Source organism: Podarcis gaigeae (genome assembly GCF_964106915.1).
Source record: "Podarcis gaigeae genome assembly, chromosome: Z".
NCBI classification, from domain to species: domain Eukaryota; kingdom Metazoa; phylum Chordata; class Lepidosauria; order Squamata; family Lacertidae; genus Podarcis; species Podarcis gaigeae.
The window spans coordinates 16,955,622-16,973,768 of NC_139691.1; positions in this window are offsets into that span (position 1 = coordinate 16,955,622).

Consider the following 18,147-nt stretch of genomic DNA (forward strand, 5'->3'; position numbering starts at 1 on the left):
AGAAGTGTGACTAGCCCAAGGTCACCCAGCAGCTGCATGTGGAGGAGCGGGGAAGCGAACCCAGTTCATCAGATTACGAGTCTACCGCTCTTAACCACTACACCACGCTGGCTCTCCAGAGGGCTTCATCTTCCACTTGAGTCTGACTTGAGCAACTCACCCTCCTGGACCCTGGTGTGGTCCTATATCATTGGTCATCATTTGGTCCTGATTTCCAGTTGCTCCTCAACCCTGTCTCCAATGTTGACCCTTGGCTCCCCTGAATTGTTATTCAGTCCTAATTGGTGGCTTTGCCTACAGCTTCTGACACTTCATGGCACTCAAAGCTGTACCAGGGCCAGCAGGTCAAAGTGAATCAGGACCAAGGTCACAGCAGGCTGCAGAATCAGAAGAACAAGCCATGTGTCAAGACCAAAGAGAAACACCAGAAACATAAGACATGGTGGAGCTCAGGAGGACTTTGTTGCTCAAAGTTTCACCAAGACAGGAAACCCTCTCACACTCCTTCCTGCCTAGGAGGAACCAATGACCAGAGTGGGTGGAATCCATCCAGAAGGCTCTTCTGGAGAGCCAGCGTGGTGTAGTGGTTAAGAATGGTGGACTCATAATCTGGTGAACCGGGTTCGCTTCCCTGCTCCTCCACATGCAGCTGCTGGGTGACCTTGGGCCAGTCACACTTCTCTGAAGTCTCTCAGCCTCATTCACCTCACAGATTGTTTGTTGTGGGGGAGGAAGGGAAAGGAGATTGTTAGCTGCTTTGAGACTCCTTAAGGGGAGTGAAAGGCGGCATATCAAGTCCAAACTCCTCCTCCTCCTCCTCCTCCTCCTCCTCCTCCTCCTCCTCTTCTTTTTCTCCTCTTCCTCCTCCTCCTTCTCTGAGGAACTATAATGCTAATACTTGTTACAGGGGTCAACACTCTTTATGAGTGAGAACTGGCTAGCTTCTGCATCAGGCCAAAGACTCATCTAATTCAGCATCCTGTTCTCATAGTGGCCAACCAGATGACTCTTCTGGAAAGCCCATAAGCAGGATCTGAGCACAACTAGGCTCTCCCCACTTGAAGAAGAAGAGTTTGGATTTGCTGCTCCAGCCTCTCATCATAAAAGTTTTATGATGTTTTGATGCCACTTGACCTGTGGCCTCTTTGAGGTGCTGTGGTGGGGTAACCTTGTGTTTCTATGGGAGATAGGTTAGAGTTGCTGGGTGTATGTGGGAGAGTCTTTGGGAAATGGGGTTGCTGTGGTGGATGGAAGGGAAATGGGAGCCCCCCTCATTAAATGTCAAAAGCCTTTAATGATTCCGCTCTGAACCCCTGCCCTATGCCAATCTCCTTTTCTCCTAGGTACCCAAACACCTAGAGTGTAGAATTCTCCCCATCTTTGATGGTCTCTGATGGATCAGCTGGGGTTTTGAAAGAGTTAAAATCTCACAGCTCTCTTGGCCATGGTTTGCTGGCTTTGAGGTTTGCCTGGAATGTATGCAATGCAGAGAGTGAGAGAAAGAGGGGAAAGAAAGGGGGGCAGGAAAATAGGACAGCTGGAATGTTTCTACCTGAAAGTTGGGGTTGTCTGCTGGCTCCCCACTTTGGGCAGCACCAATTGTTTCCTACAGCAGTTTTTTTAAAAAAAGAAATACAGCAGTTTTTTTTAAAAAGGCTGTGGCAGTTGGCTTATTCAGGAATACGTGGGCTGCTACCCCACCAATCCTGGTCTGCCCTCAGCCAGCTTCCACCTGCCTATATTCTTAATTACAACCAGTAAGGGTGTGACTTTACCTGACATTGGCTCTGGCTCTACCTACTTTTGATCTCCCAGCCTTCTGCCTTATCATTGGAAGCTGGTCCATTCAGGCAAATAGGGTGCCACTCCACCAACCTCAGTCTTCCTCCAGCCAGACCCCACCTGCCTAACTCCTTACTTGCCAGCTTCCTCCTTCTTAGTCTCCATGTTGTTATTTTAAAACTCAGCAGAGAGAAGCTAGAATGGCTTTGTCTCTCATTGGTTACGGATCCACCTACTGGTGGCCTCCCTGGTCTCCACCCTACTGGTCCCAATGGGCACCAGCCACCAGGGCTTACTCAGGATGCAGGAAGAAGACTCTGCTGGATCAACACAAAGAGTTAGTTAGTTAAGTGGCCTGCTAGTTCAAAGGTGAGGAACCTCCAATCTGAAGGCAGAATGCGGCCCTCAAGTCTCTCTGTGTGGACCTTGGGTTCCTCTTCCCAAGGCCACACCCCTCCCTGACCCCCAGATATCTTAGCCTGCCTGGGATGTGTCCTTCAATTCTGATTGATCTTCTTGCTAGTCTGGATGGAGAATAGAGAGGGTGTGTGTCTGTGTGTGTGTGTGTGTGTGTGTGCGTGTGCGTGTGGAGAAACTAGCCCAGTGTGCAAAAATGAATTGTGCCCTTCTGCTCTGCTCACTGTTGCCTCTGGCCCTGCCCACCACTTCCATGTGGCCCCTGGGAGTTTGCCTAGCAGGGAAAATAGCCCTTAGGCTGGAAAAGTTTACCCATCCCTGAGTTAGCTGGTGTGGCTATACCGGTTTATAGACCACTCATCTTTCAAGCTCTTGCCCATATTCACAAGCAACACATGACCTGCCTTTCTGTGGGGCACAGGATGAACATGGGCTGCATCTTCAGGAGCCAGACTCATCAAGGGTTGGTACCTGGAAGTTTCAGTTTCAAGATTTTGGGCCCTGACCTTCAGACACTGCCTTCCAGGCTTGTTCACTGAACAGAGGTAGAAGCTGTTCTACACAGGCACAAGGCTTTGTGTGAAAGAATGTATGCTTGTGGATTTGTGCAGCTCAGCTGTTGTGTCCGAAGACTTGATTAATGTATGGCCACACTCAACCATGAAGCTCACTGAGTGACCTGAAGTTGATGGACAGTGTCTTCCTTGGACGTACAGAAATATCTCCCAATGTCATCCTCTCCACCCATCAAGTCAACAATATTTTGGACACCAATTCTCCTTTCCTTACTGTCATCTGAGCACAAGTGTTTGGATTATAATCTTCCTGAATGCATATCATGCTGTGCGCTGGGTGGTTGGCAGAACAGCATCCACAACAACCTTCTTTTGCAGCCTAACCTGCCACAGCTGAAACAAGATGTGGTGTGGGCTTTCCACCCAAGAGCTTTTTACTCTGATGTTGAACCGGCAGGGTAGTACACATAGATGATGTATTCTACCATCAGTCTTGAGTTGCTGAGGGTTTTGCTTTTAAGATCATGGTTTGAAACCCTTATGCAACAAAGTCAGTTTGCCTTATGTTTCAATATTTTAATGTTGTATTTTAATTTTGTTTTTTAAGTTGTATTCATTCAACTTGTTTTTATTATTGCTTGTTAGCTGCCCTGAGCCCAGCCTTGGCTGGGGAGGGCGGGGTATAAATAGAAATTATTATTATTATTATTATTATTATTATTATTATTATTATTAGTTGACCACCTGGGGTTCTCCAGTTGTGAGTTGGGTGAAAGAAGGATTCATTTCTGTAGTAGTGTCTAGCATCTTGCCAATGTTACCTATTCACTTGTTGATAGATAAGGTCTTCCCATTGAGTGGTGTGATAAAGTATCACATGTATAACTTGTTGGTGTGGAAGGCACAAACCAACCAGACCAGTTCACTACCAAGCTTGAAATCTTTGAAATTTGGGGACGTTGCTCATATGCATGAATGACTTGTGTTGTTTTCTGTTTAGAAGCAATTGTAGGTGCATTGTAGAAGCATTGGTTAGGATGGTAGTAGCAGCAGCACTGATAGACAAGTAATTTTTAACACATGGATGAAGATTCTTCAGCCTGTGTAAGAAGCAAATATAGCTACAGCATAACATTTGTGAATTATATGTGTGTGTGTAATTGCAATACACAATTTAATGAAAAATAGGTATAATATATAAATAATAATACTAATACTAATACTAATAATAATAATATAACAGCAAGTACTTGGCAATCATTTAAAATAATTTTTATCCAGTTTTGCACACATTTTTTCCTCATTTTTTAAAAAATAAGATAAATTTGAAATTATTGGAAATTGCACCAAAATGTAAAAAGTCAATATGTTTAATGTAGATATTTACCAATCAAAACTAAATCATATTAATATAACCAAAATATATTTTGAATTCCCAAGTCATATTAAAACTTTTTAGCTCCCCTCATTTTTGGAATCTGAAAGTTGAAAAATTCAACACGCCCTACTCCCACAGACTAATCGCCTGTAATCCCCAAGACTCTTCACCTCCCCCTCTTCTTAAATTTTCCCCTCCTCACTTTTAAATATTAGCCTTATTTATTGCCCAAGATGATTTCCTTTCCCACTATTAATAACCTCAAGTAACTGTCAACGGTTATTACATTCACCCACTTAGAACTTGTCTAGACGGGATGGTGGTGGGGGTGATTTGCACCAGAGTAATTTATATCCACACAATCCTGCAAAAATGGCTTGTGTCTCTTTTGCACTTTTCATATGCATGTGTTTTCCTTCCTAAAAAGTCAGAAGTGTCCAGGAGACAGGGGCGGGCTGAAGATACTTTGGATTATAACTCCCACCAGCCCCCTCCCATCTAAGTTGGTGGCTATCACTCCCTTCTGTTGGAACAAGTTCAATAGTTCATGCCTTGCATGAAGAAATCCTTCCTTTTCTGTCCTGAGTCTTCCACCATCCATTTTCAATGGATGCCCACAAGTTATAGTGTTATGAGAGGGGGAGAGTTTTTTTTTTTTTAAATCTCTATCCACTTCCTATGTGTCATGCATTATTTTATAAAATTCTATCAGGTCAACTTTTCTAAACCTTTTCTAAACCAGAAACTTCCAAACTTTGCAGGTACATGTGAAAAGTATCCAGGAGTCTTAGTAGACCACAAGTTTTACATGAGTCAACAGGGTGCTGACCTGTGCTCATGATTGTTTGACATCTTTATAAATGACTTGGATAAGGCAATTGAGGAGATGCTCATCCGATTTGCAGACAACACCAAACATGAAGGAGTGCAATAACTAACACTGCAGAACAGAATCAGGATTCAGTATGACTTCAACAAATTGGAGAACTGGACCAAAACTAACAAAATTAATTTCAATAATAAAAATGTAAGGTTTTACACTTATGCAGGAATAACTAGATGCACAAATGTGGGGGGGGGGGCACCTGACTTGATAGCAGTCCATGAAAAAAAGGATTTAAGAGTCTTAGTAGACTACAAACTTAACATGAGTCAACAGTGTGATACAGCAACAAGCAAAGCTAATGGAATTCATTAACAGATGTCTAGCGTCCAAATGAAAGGGAGTCATAGTAGTAGTAGTAGTAGCAGTAGCAGAAGAGTTTGGATAGAGTACTGCTCTATTCTGCCTTGTTCAGATCCCACCTGGAGTCCTGGGTCCAATTCTGGGCACCACAGTTTAAGGGATATTGACAAGCCAGAAGCTTGTCAGAAGCCAGAAGGGTGAGCAAGGTGATCAAGGGTCTGGAAGCCAAGCCTTATGAGGAACGGTTGAGGGAGCTGGATATGCTTAGCTTGGAGGGTAGGACCCAAACCAACAGATTCAAATTATAAGGAGATTCTGGCTAAATATTAGGAAGAACTTTATGACAGAATGGTTTGACAGGGTGGACTCTCCTTGGAGGTTATTAAGCAGAAGTTGGGTGGCTATCTATCAGGACTTCTTTTGCTGTGATTCTTGTATTGCAGGTATTGTATAAAATACCCCTTGTTGTAGTTTCCAGCTAGGGCCCAGGAGATGTACAGGGAGTACATTGTAATACTGCCTAGGATAAAAAAAAGCGGGGGTGCTCGGGAGCTCCCGGAGGGGAGCCTGAAATTTCCTGGGAAGTTAGAAAACCTTTCAGGATATTGTGTGAAGAGTAGCATTTACATTTTGTGTAAAGGTAAAAGGACCCCTGACCATTAGGTCCAGTCATGACCGACTCTGGATTGTGGTGCTCATTTCGATTTACTGGCCGAGGGAGCCGGCGTACAGCTTCCAGGTCCTGTGCCCAGAATGACTAAGCCACTTCTGGCGAACCAGAGCTGCCCACGGAAACACCGTTTACCTTCCCACCGGAGCGGTACCTATTTATCTACTTGCACTTTGACGTGCTTTCAAACTGCTAGGTTGGCAGGAGCAGGGACTGAGCAACGGGAGCTCACCCCGTCGCGGGGATTTGAACCGCCGACCTTCTGATGGGCAAGTCCTAGGCTCTGTGGTTTAACCCACAGCGCCACCCGCATCCCTCGTTTTGTGTAAGCCTATATAAAACACTATGACATTTCTTCCCACACCCATGACCTTGTCTACTTCGCCCAGGCAATCCAGAGAGGCAGCACTGAAATCCCAGTGAAAGATAGTATGAGTGGGCAAGGCGAGAAGGCGGGCTGGTTGCCTCCCCTGTGGGAGACATGCTCCGCCCACTGAAGGGACTGCCATCTGCAGGTGGAGGACAGCAGGGGTTTGGTCCTGACAGCAGCCTGCCTTCAAGCAGAAGAGGGCAAAGCAGCTCATGGTCACCATTATCACCATGAACAGATGAAGAACTGACTACATCTGGTAAAATTATCTTTTCCAAACAACTCTCCTAAGAATCAGGAGATGGTTAATATTTGCATTGAATCAAATTATATTTGTAAAGGGATAATAAAAACAAAAACAAAAAAACCCCACTCAACCAATTCCCTCTCCAACGTATTTCACAGTGCTCTACTTTATTAGTACTGTACTATGAATAGAAGACTGGATAAATCTTCATCTGTGTATTTTAATCTGGGGGTTTTCTGACAAAAGGTGTTGTTAATTTGGAATTGCAGGTTAACTTGAGAAACAGTGCTGCTCAGATATAAGGAACAAGGAATTGTAAATTCTTTTTTGCAATTGAGCACAACTCAGGTTATTTTGGCTAACTTGCAACAGGCTGCAAAGTTTGCATGGGAGCTCTTGTTGCATTGTTGTTTTGATCAAGCAAGCACTGGCAGGTGCTGCAATTTGTACTTATATTTATAATATTGCTTAAAAATAACACTGAAACTCTACAGAAACAAGCTTCATATGGCTTTCCATGTCAATTGTTTTGGCACAAGACCAAAGTTTTGGCACAAGGCCACAAGATTGTTTTGGACTAGCACTTCTGGATCTAATCCTGCACTGGTATCTGCTGAAGGCTGGGATTCTAATGGGAAGTGGCGGAAACATTCCTACAGAATCCCAATTCATAAAAATGGTAATAGTCATAGAGAATGTTACCCAGCTTGGCAAGAACTAGAAAGGTGCCTGCCATCTGGGACAGGAGTTGACATCATCTTAGAAGCATCAATCAAAACTGAAGCTGTGAAATGGCACAACTTTAAAGTGCATCACCAATGTTGTACTCTTCTTGGGAGAATGTGGTCTAGCATTTACTGGATCATCCCATTGACTTGATGATTCAAACAATTGAAACTTTCAAGGACTCGACTCGCTGAATTGCTCTCCAGGTGGGACCCCATCCTTCAGGAACATGTGCTAAGAGTCACAGAAAAGGAATGAATGGCATCAAGTTCATTATCTGTCCCCTGACTCACAAAATGAATTTATTGCACTTGAGAGGCAATCTGCAAAGTACTTTGCAGTAATAGTAGATTCCACACCGGATTCTTCCCATATTGAACAAACAACATTTCTTTTGAGATATGTATTTTTAAAAGAAACACAAAATGAGAGTCAAGAAAGATTTCTCAAGTTTGCAGATCATAGCAACAAAAGCGGGGAAGAAATTGCTCGATTGATAACTGATACATTGAAAGAACATGCTATTCTGACAGGTGATTGTAGAGCTGAAGCCTATGGTAATGGGGCAAATATGGACAGAAAAGACAACAGCACACATGCAAAAATACATGAACACTACTTAACGGCATTTTTTCCCCACCTTGTGGTTGTCACACACCCAACTTATGTGGAAATGTTGCTGCTGAAGGCATACCTGAAGCAATAACCCTTTTCAGAACAATTCAAACTGCACACCACCTGTTCAGTTCCTGTCCTAAATGATGGGAAATCCTACAAAACCATATTGCCTGTTCTCTTTAAGGTATGTCTGAAAGAAGATGGTCAGATTGTGTTGAATGTGTTGCTTTTGCATCTCACTTGCCTGGTATTAAATTAGCGCTGGAAGACCTAGAACTAAATTTGACAGCCAAAACAATAAATGAACTCCATGGAGTTTTATTATATGAGATATATTTTGCCTGTGTGTCAATATCAGCTGTGTGAGACAAAATATTAGCTGGCATAGATATTTGCAACAAGGTCATCTAAGCTAGAATTGCCACACTGGTTGCTGAAGTAGCAAACATAGAAACTCTCTTCACAGAGCTGACAAAACTTTGAAACAACTGGAAATGCATGTGGAATGAAGCCAGATTGGTTGTGTCAAACCAAAACAAAGGGGCGGGGGGAAATCTCCTGTAGATGTGATGGAGTTAGGTGCAAGAGAGCAAGGCCACATGGTTAAAGCACACCTGATGCTAACATGGAAGAAATGTTACACAGGTTATACTCCAGAAGAGGCCTACTTCAGAAAGTGTATCTTTTATGTTTTGGTAGACAATGTTCCAGCAGGATTAACTGTCTGTTCAACACTGTGAAACAGTTGGCAGAAAAAATTGATTTCTTGTGGAAATATCCACCATGTCCGAGAGTGATGTGAAGAGAAAAGTTTTACCTTTATCAGAGCAATATCCTGCTTGACCTTAATGATGATGATTTTAGAAAACAAATGCAAAGTTTATCCTCACTATGTAAAGCAAATTTTCTAAATACAGTTAAAGTTTTTAGATCTGTTTAACTTGTTAAGAGAGTTCACTTAGTGACCTGTTTCCAAAAGTTTGTGTTAGTTTAAGAATACAATTAACAATTCTAGCAACAATTGCTTCTGAAGCGAGGTCATTTAGCAAAATAATTAAGAATTATTTAAGGTCTACAATATCTCAGGAACGTCTTGTGGATATGGCCAGGCTAAGTATTGAATCAAACATTGCCGGAACAATTAATTTTCACATTGTGATTCAAATTTTTTTCCACAAAAAAGGCCAGCTCTTTTAAAAAGTAAATAGTTCAGGTTTTTTTTTTTTTGTCAGCCTGGATAGCTCAGTTGGTTAGAGCATGGTGCTGATCATGCCAAGGTTGCACATTCAATCCCTGTATGGGACAAATACATGTTCCTGCATTGCAGGGGGTTGGACTAGATGATCCTCAGGTTTCCTCCAACTCTATGATTCTCTACCTTTTAAAATTTTTATTATTACTAATGACTTCTGATGAGCTGATCTACATTCCTTTTATTTTATTTTTTGACATTTTACATTCTAATACAAAAGGATATTTCAAAGTGAATTATTTCTCCTAATCTGTATTGTAGCATAAACAAAGATCGGATCAAATGTCCTTTCTTATCTCTGATCCTCTTTTATTGTATTTATATTTATTTATATATTCCATGAAGGAAGTGCAAGAGCACAAGGTCTTAAATGCAGAAAATTAACAGAGCATTCCAATCCAGCCCTCTCTCACCTTCCATTCCATTCATGGCACAAAAACTGTACTAGCAGATAAAAACAGACGTGACTAATGGAGAAGGGAAGGGGCTCCAAAGAAACTTCGTACCCCATGATAAAATTCCTCTCGGAGGCCCTGCTTCCAACTATACAGTTCCGTGATTCTACAGAGTGGGCTGTAGCTCTATGGTAGAGCATCTGCTTTGCATGCAGAAGGTCTCAGGTCCAATTCCTAGTTAAAGCTGGGAAAATCCCCTGCCTGGGTGAGACTCTGCAGAGCCACTGCCAGTCAGTACAGGCAATACTGAAGCAGATGGATCAACAGCCTGACCATTATCCACCTCCAAGAGCTACACTTCCTAGATTAATTGTTAAATTGACTGGAAGTGATAGGAGCTGTAGTCCAAAATTGCACCAGATTGGGCAATGATGTTTTAGAAATGTTCCTTTGAAAACAATAGCAACAACAACAACCCAAGATAACGAAAGCTAAGATTAGCAAGGGTTTGCACATGTGTGCCCAGATGTGAATGACATCACAGAGTGCTCCATGTGAAACAGTTTGTTTCCCCCCACCCCACCCCAAAATACCTAATGCAAAAACCTTCCTCTTCATATTCAACCTTTGGCGGGAAGTGAATGCTGGGCACGTGATTCCGGCGGCAAGGAATGGAGATGGCTTGTGGAGGTGCCATTATAGATAAATAAATAACAGGATAACTGAACGCCAGCTGTCAAATCTCCTTCTCTAGAAAGGAGTGAGACAGCTCCTTTGGAAGGAGAGAGAGAGAGAGAGAGAGAGAGAGAGAGAGAGAGAGGTGGGGAGGGCAACCAATGAATAATATATGATGACCGAGATGGGAAAGGAGGCTTGAAAAGACCTTCGTGTGGGTATATGCCTGCCTGCCTATTATAATCCTTAGTTTCTCTCTCTTGTTCATATTCCTTTGTATCTATGTAGCTATGTATGTGTGCATCATCCTCCCTATGTAGTCTCTCTCTCTCTCTCTCTCTCTCTCTCTCTCTCTCTCTCTCTCACACACACACACACACACACACACACATTCATTTGCATCATCTATCATCTATCTATCATCTATCTATCTATCTATCTATCTATCTATCTATCTATCTATATCTATCTATATCTATCATCTATCTATCATCTATCTATCTATCATCTATCTACCATCTATCATCTATCTGTCTATCATCTATCATTTGTTTCTCTCTCATATTATCCATCCATCCATCATTATAGTTTCTCATATTTCTTAGTACCTACCTACCTACCTACCTACCTACCTACCTACCTACCTATTCCTTTATTTCTCTCTTGCTCTCTTATATTATCTATCTATCATCTATATCTATCTATCTATCTATCTATCTATCTATCTATCTATCTATCATCTATCTATCTATCTATCTATCTATCTATCATCTATCTATCTATCTATCTATCTATCTATCATCTATCTATCTATCTATCTATCTATCTATCTATCTATCTATCTATCATTTCCTTCCTTCCTTCCTTCCTTCCTTCCTTCCTTCCTTCCTTCCTTCCTTCCTCCCTCCCTCCCTCCCTCCCTCCCTCCCTCTCACCCCACACCACAAAGCACATCCCGTATCCTTCCTCCCCCCTCCCCAAAGCCCATGCCGCCTTGGCATTTTGTTAATGATTCTGCTTATTCTCTCACTTCTTGTTCTCTCTCTCCCCCTACCCTCTTTCCTCCTCCCCACTCTCTTTTCACATGATATGAGTGCACAGTGCCAACCGTTCCCAGGGAAAACACACACACACACACACACAGGCACGCACAGAGCCTTGCCACACAGCAAGTGAAGGAGAGAGGGAGGGAAGGAGGGAGCCTTTGAAGCCTCCAAAGGGTAAAGGCCGTTGCTGTGGCAACAGCATCCTGATTGGCGCAAGCATCCTGGGCCTTTGGTCCTCCTGGCTGTGTACTGAGTGATTAATGAGCCAGCGTTGAGTTGTGTGAGAAGCAGCAAAAGCTCAGGCTGTTGAGCTGGTTCCTCCACTGCAGGGGCTGTTTCTTTACAGACCTACTTTCTCTTTTTTCCGTTCTCTCTCTCTCCCCCCTCTCCACATTTTTTGCTGTTATTTCACCCCTCCCACCATCATCATCCCTGCAGTTGAAAGTTCTCCCCCCTCCTTCTTCACACCCTGCTGTTTTCCGTGGCTCCCAACACTATTACATTTTCCCTCCCATTCCTCTTCTCAAACTCTGTGTGCTCTCCCTCTCTGTCTCTTAAATCCCCAACTTGGATTGCTGAAATGCTTTCCCGGTGGGCGCTGGACTCTGGGGGACAGTTGCTTGGGAAAACGAGAAAAAAGAAAAACAGAAAGATGGGGGAGAGAAAAGCCACTCAGCCAGGGGTTTTTTTGGGTGGTGGGGGGCACACACACATAAACACCACACACCCCTTTCCAGCATGCATGGCTTTCACTGCAGGCTCCAAAAGAAAGGCATTTAAAAAAAGGGGGGGAGCTGAAGTGTTGGCTCCTTCCATTGTCTGAGCTGATTTTTTGGGTGTGTGTGTTTATTTATTGTATTTCCATCGCACCTTGTCTTCAAAGGAGCTCAAGGTGCTACACAGTGTTCTTTGCTCTCCCATCTTCATTTAATCCCCACAACAGCCCTGTGAGGTAGGTTAAGCTGAAAGAGGCAGTGGCAGTCTCCAGAGAGCTTCATGTGGCTGACTTGGGGCATTAGAAGCCTGGTCTTTTCCAGATCCCTAGTCCAGCACTCTTAACCACTTCGCCATCATGGAAGCTGAAATGTGTGCAGAGGAGGGCAACCCAGGTAATCAAGGGTCCAGAAAGCCTTATGAGGAACAGTTGAAGGAGTTGGGTATGTTTAGCCTGGAAAAGAGGAGACTGAGAGGAGATATGGTAGCCATCTTAAAATATCTCAAGGGCTGTCACATGGAAGAGGGAACAAGCTCTCCTGCTCTGGAGCATAGGACCCAAACCAATGGCTTCAAGTTACAAGAAAGGAGATATTGACTAAACACCAGGAAGAACTTTCTGTTGCTAAGAGCTGTTTGACGGTGGAACAGACTCCCAGGAAAGGTGGCCGACTCTCTTTCACTGGAGGTTTTTAAGCAGAGATTGGATGACAATCTGTCATGAATGTTTTAGTTGAGATTTCTGTATTTCAGGGGGTTGGACTAGATTACCGTCAGGGTCTATACATTTAAAGTATTATTATTATTATTATTATTATTATTATTATTATTATTATTATTATTCCAAATAAGGCTATTTACTAAACATTTAAAGCACATTAATTAATTAGTTCAAGAGAAGTCCCCCAGGATTCCTCCTAACTCTACCATTCTGCAATTCTACGATTCTGTGTTGGATAGACACTATTATCTCTGCATTGCATTGTCTTTGCACGCATTCAGTCATTGGTAGAGGGGGCTCTCAGCTCCTGAAATGCCTCTAACAACACTGAAGTGTTGCTCTGCCTTTTTATGTATTTAAATTTCTTTTGGAAAAATTGTGAACTCTTTCCTCAACCCATATCAAAAAAAAATATTCAAGTCCAACGATTGTATATGCAAAACATGAGTAGAACATGCAACCCAATTTAAATGTAAGAACATAAGAATAAGAACCGGTGCTGGATCAGGCGAATGCCTCATCTAGCCCTAAAAACACAAGAAGAGCTTGGCTGGATCAGGCCAAGGGACCATCTAGTCTTACAAATGGGAAAAGAGCTCCACTGGATCAGGTCAATGGCTCATGTACTCAGGTCAATGGCACCCTGTTCTAAGAGCAGGAACCCAGGTGCCTCAACAGGAAGTCTTGAAGCAGGACCTGAGCACAACAGAAGCACTCTCCAGCAACTGGTTTGCAGAAACTGGTATTCAGAAACATTACTGCCTCCAGTTGTGGAGGTAAAGCCATGTCATCATAGCCAGAGCAATTGACAGCCTGCATATTTTTATGAGCTTGAGCCAGATTTCACCATCAGACTTTACTTCCTAGTTCTTTTCATTTGCTGCCCAGCATATTTAAGCATTGAACAACCAGATTTCTTTCCTTGTTTTATTTTTACAAAAAATGATCTGATTATAATTAATTACAATTATAATTTATAATTATAATTAAGATTAATTACAGCTACATTTTAGAATGCAAACTACAATGACAAATAAGATATGGGCAAGAAACAGAGTTGAGGGAGATAATTAAGCAGGAGGAATATACATATATTTCCACATCACATTTATACTTAATAGGCCCTCCAACCTTTACAACAAGGTCTGGAGAACCTGTGGCCCTCCAAATGTTGTGGAGTTCCACCTCCCACCAACCTCAGCCTACATGGCCAGTGGTCAGGGTTGATAGGAGTTTTAGTCCAGCAATTTTAGGAGAGCTACAGGTTCCCCATCCCTGCTTTACAACAAATTGGAATTCAAGGCGTCAGTGGCAGGGAGAATTAATTATTCCAGATGACCAAGTAAATCTGTTGAAGGAAAAAATATATAATTTGGTATGTTGTCTGCATGCGCTGGTTTAGACATGTTATCTTTAGTGTCATGGAAGTTGACTCGAACACATATCTATGACCTAAAGCACTGCATTTCAGAATGTCTGTCTTCACCCTTACAATGGGTTGTATCCAATGCTAGTGCTACTCAGAGTAGACCCACTAAAATAATAAACATGACTAATTTAGCTCTATTAATTTTAGTATATTCTGAGTATACAGTACTTTAGTTGCATTTAACCCAATATTACTTCTGTCTTCACCCCTTACAATGTTACCTTTGTCTTATTGCTAACATTCCTTCTTAGCTCACTGCTCACCTGCCCTGGGGAAAATTCACCTGCATAACTGTTACATAACAGACTGAGCTTTGTTGCCCTAAATCCTTTAACTAGCAAAGCCAATCTCAGCGTTCTGTCTTGCTTGCCAGCCCAATAAAGGAGATTAAGTCTAGGGGTTTTGGCAGATTCCAGTATGAATGGACCTGATCCAAAATCTCTGGACAAATTTGCAGGCTGGAACTTAGCTATCTTTCTGGATTCCCCCCCCCCCCCGAGTGTTCTGACATAGTTTGCGGGTCAAAAGACATACAGTGGTACTTCTGGTTACGAACGTAATTCGTTCTGGAGGTCCGTTCTTAAGCCGAAACCGTTCTTAACATGAAGCGTGCTTTCACTAATGGGGCCTCCCACTGCTGCTGCGCCACCGGCGCACGACTTCCACTTGCATCCCAGGGCAAAGTTTGCAACTAGGGGTATATACTTCCGGGTTAATGGAGCTCGTTACCCGAAGCATTCGTAAGGAGGACGGTATGTAACCCGAGTTTCCACTGTAGTGGAATACATTTTTAAAGCTGTGTATTTAAAGAGAAAATAAAGGCTCTGGTAGGTTTTTGATTGCAGATAGCTAAAAGGACCTCCCACCTACAATGCAACCTAGGCCTTTAGTTGTTATTGGTTTAGATGGGCATACCTGCCCCACTGGATCCATGCGCCTTGCTGTTGCTTATGTTTTAAAATTTTATTTCCTCCATGGAACTTAGGTTTCATTATGCATAATGTTTATTGCATTGTACCCTGTACCAGGCATATTTTTCTAAACTGAATGTGTTAGCAATCATCTCAACAAACAAACAAACAAACAAACAAACAAACAAACAAAATAATTAATAAAAATGATGGGCTGCATTCAGTGTTAGCTCCATTGAGAGTTGACCTGTTGAAATGTGTGGACATGGGTAACTGCTTTATTGGCCGAGGGAGCCGGCGTACAGCTTCCGGGTCATTTGGCCAGCATAACTAAGCTGCTTCTGGCGAACCAGAGCAGTGCACGGAAACACCGTTTACCTTCCCGCCGGAGCGGTACCTATTTATCTACTTGCACTTTGACGTGCTTTCAAACTGCTATGTTGGCAGGAGCAGGGACCGAGCAATGGGAGCTCACCCCGTCGCAGGGATTCAAACCGCCAACCTTCTGATCAGCAAGCTCTAGGCTCTGTGGTTTAACCCGCATCCCTCTCCTCCTTTAAAACAATCCAAATTGATGGCCATCTCAACATACTATGCTAACATATTCCACAGTTTAACCATATGCTGCTTGTAGAAATGCTTCGTTTCATCTGTCCTGAATCCTTAAACATCCAGTTTCATTGGATGCCCATGAGTTAGGAGACAGGGAGAAAAAATTGCCTCTGTCCACTATCTTCACAGCATGTAGCATTTTATTCACTGCTATCATGTTGTCTCTTAGTTGCCTTTTATCAGTTTGCTGGTTGGTTGGCATCCATCTGTCTCAGGAGACAATGGAAGAGTGAAGTCAAATTGTTGGAGAGTTACAGCGCCTGCTGTGGCTGTAGAGACTGATAGGGAAGAGACATGTTTTGTTGCAGCTGGGGCAGATGAATGTGTCTGGTTGTGCTGCTGCAGATGCACCATGGCGTTTCTTCTACACTTCCCCCAGTGGTCATTCCTCCTCTGGTCACTGCTACTGATGCATGACCTGACTGTCTGTCTCCAGGCACTATGGTTGTCTGTAAGGGATAATCCACACGGCAGGGTTGATGTTGACAGCCTTCATGTTACATTTGCAGACATCTTTGTAACACAGAGTTGGCCGGCCAATGGGCCTGGTGCCTGAAGCCAGCTCCCCACAGAGGGTGTCCTTGGGGATCCTGCCATCTTCCATTCTGTGGACATGACCAAGCCGGCGTAGACGTCGCAGAATGAATGAAAAAGCACCTAATGCTATAATCATTTTGTCATCACTACGCCTGTGTGGTATTGTTGAGTGCAGGGAATGTATGAAGGAGATGGAAGGTGTAGAGAGCTGCAGCAAACTGGGTGTGCATAGCATTTTAAGGAGCCCTATCTCAGTGGTAGAGCACCTGCTTTGCATGCAAAATGCCCCAGGTTCAGTCCTTAGCATTGTCAGTTAGGACTGGGAGAGACCCCTGCCTCAAATCCTGGAGAGCCACTGCTGCCAGTCAGCGGAGATGATACCCAGGTAGATCGACTTTGTCTCCAGGTTTGATTTCTCATGTACAATATTGAGAAATACAAAACAAATCAATGTGGGAGGTCCAGTTATTTGGTTCAGCTTCAAAAACAAGAGCAAGTTACTTAGGAACCCCCAAATCCAGAAGGTAATCTGGATGAGAATTTCAGAAAGGGCCCCCATTGCTCTTTACCTGTGTCCCAAAGGTCATCTAGTCCAACCCGCTACAATGCAGGAATCAAAGCTAAAACATCCCTGACAGGTGACTATTCAACCTCTGGTTTTTGCTTAAAAACCACCAGTGAAGGAGAGTGTGGCTTCCAGCAACACTGGTATTTGAAGCAGTTGTTGTGGCTAATAACAATTGAGAATCTTATCCTCCTCCATGAATTCATCCAGTCCTCTTCCGAAGGCTTGTAGGTTGCTGGCCATGACTGCCTCCTGTGTAAGTGAGTCCCACAGTTTAACAATGCACTGTGTGAATAAGTATTTCTCTCTCTCTCTCTCCTCTCCATGTCATCTTTTCTCCCAACAAATGTACTTAAAAAGAAAAAATATCATCCCCTCTGCTGATTCCCTCTCTCCCCCTTGGAACATCCAAGGCGGTGAAGGCATAGCCCTGCCCCTGAAGCAGATGTGCCGATGAGGAAAGGCAATAATTTATAATATACGGTGTTCTCTTTTAAGCCGTGGCAAATGCTGAGCTGCAGCTCTTTGGCTCCTTTGAAGTTTGGAGCTGTAATCTGGGGGAACCGTCTCGCTCTCTCCCTGCCTGGCTAGAATTCCCCCTCTTGGAAAGGCTCAGATGTCACAGAGGCTTCATCTCCACATAGCGTTTCTCTAGGGATGTAGGGAGAGCAGTGAGATTCGTAGTCAGCCATGGAGACCATCCTTTGATACTAGAAGCCAACAGCCAACAGCCAACAGCCAAAGACTTGACTGGCTCTTTCAAATCATTATTGGAACTTGATGGGCCCTTTTTAAGGTCTCTTCTTATGTTTATCTGTAACCCACCTTGAACTAGGTGTACTCAGAGATGCAGTACTCCAGAGTTACGGAGTGTGTGTGCATGCCCTATTAGTATTTCAGCAGCAGAGCCCCTGTCTCCACTGTCAAAAGAGCCCACCCAATCAGCCCGAAAGGGGAGCTTTGTAGCCACTGAGGTCTTCTCACTCTTTGCGCTGATTAGAGCCAATAAGACTGAAAGATAATATCTCAGCCACTGAGGATGGTCTCCCAGGGTCCTTCTGAAGAAGGGGCACAGGAAGGCATCAAGATTTTGTTGTTCTGTCTGCTCCGAAAGTTAAACCCTTAGAAACGTCGGCAGCACAATGGGATTCAGTTTCAAGAGAATGGGGTGCAAATTCTGTTATGTCCAATGGAACATCAAAGAAAACCCAACCCAAGTCACTCAGAATGAAGATATCGGAGCACTCCAGATCATTGCATAAAAAAATAATAGATCTAGCTGAAGCCTTTCAGGGAGATCTGTACTGATCATTGCAATGCATCACTATTTATTATTGTTGTTATTATTGTATAAGATTATTGTATAATCTTAGAATCCTGG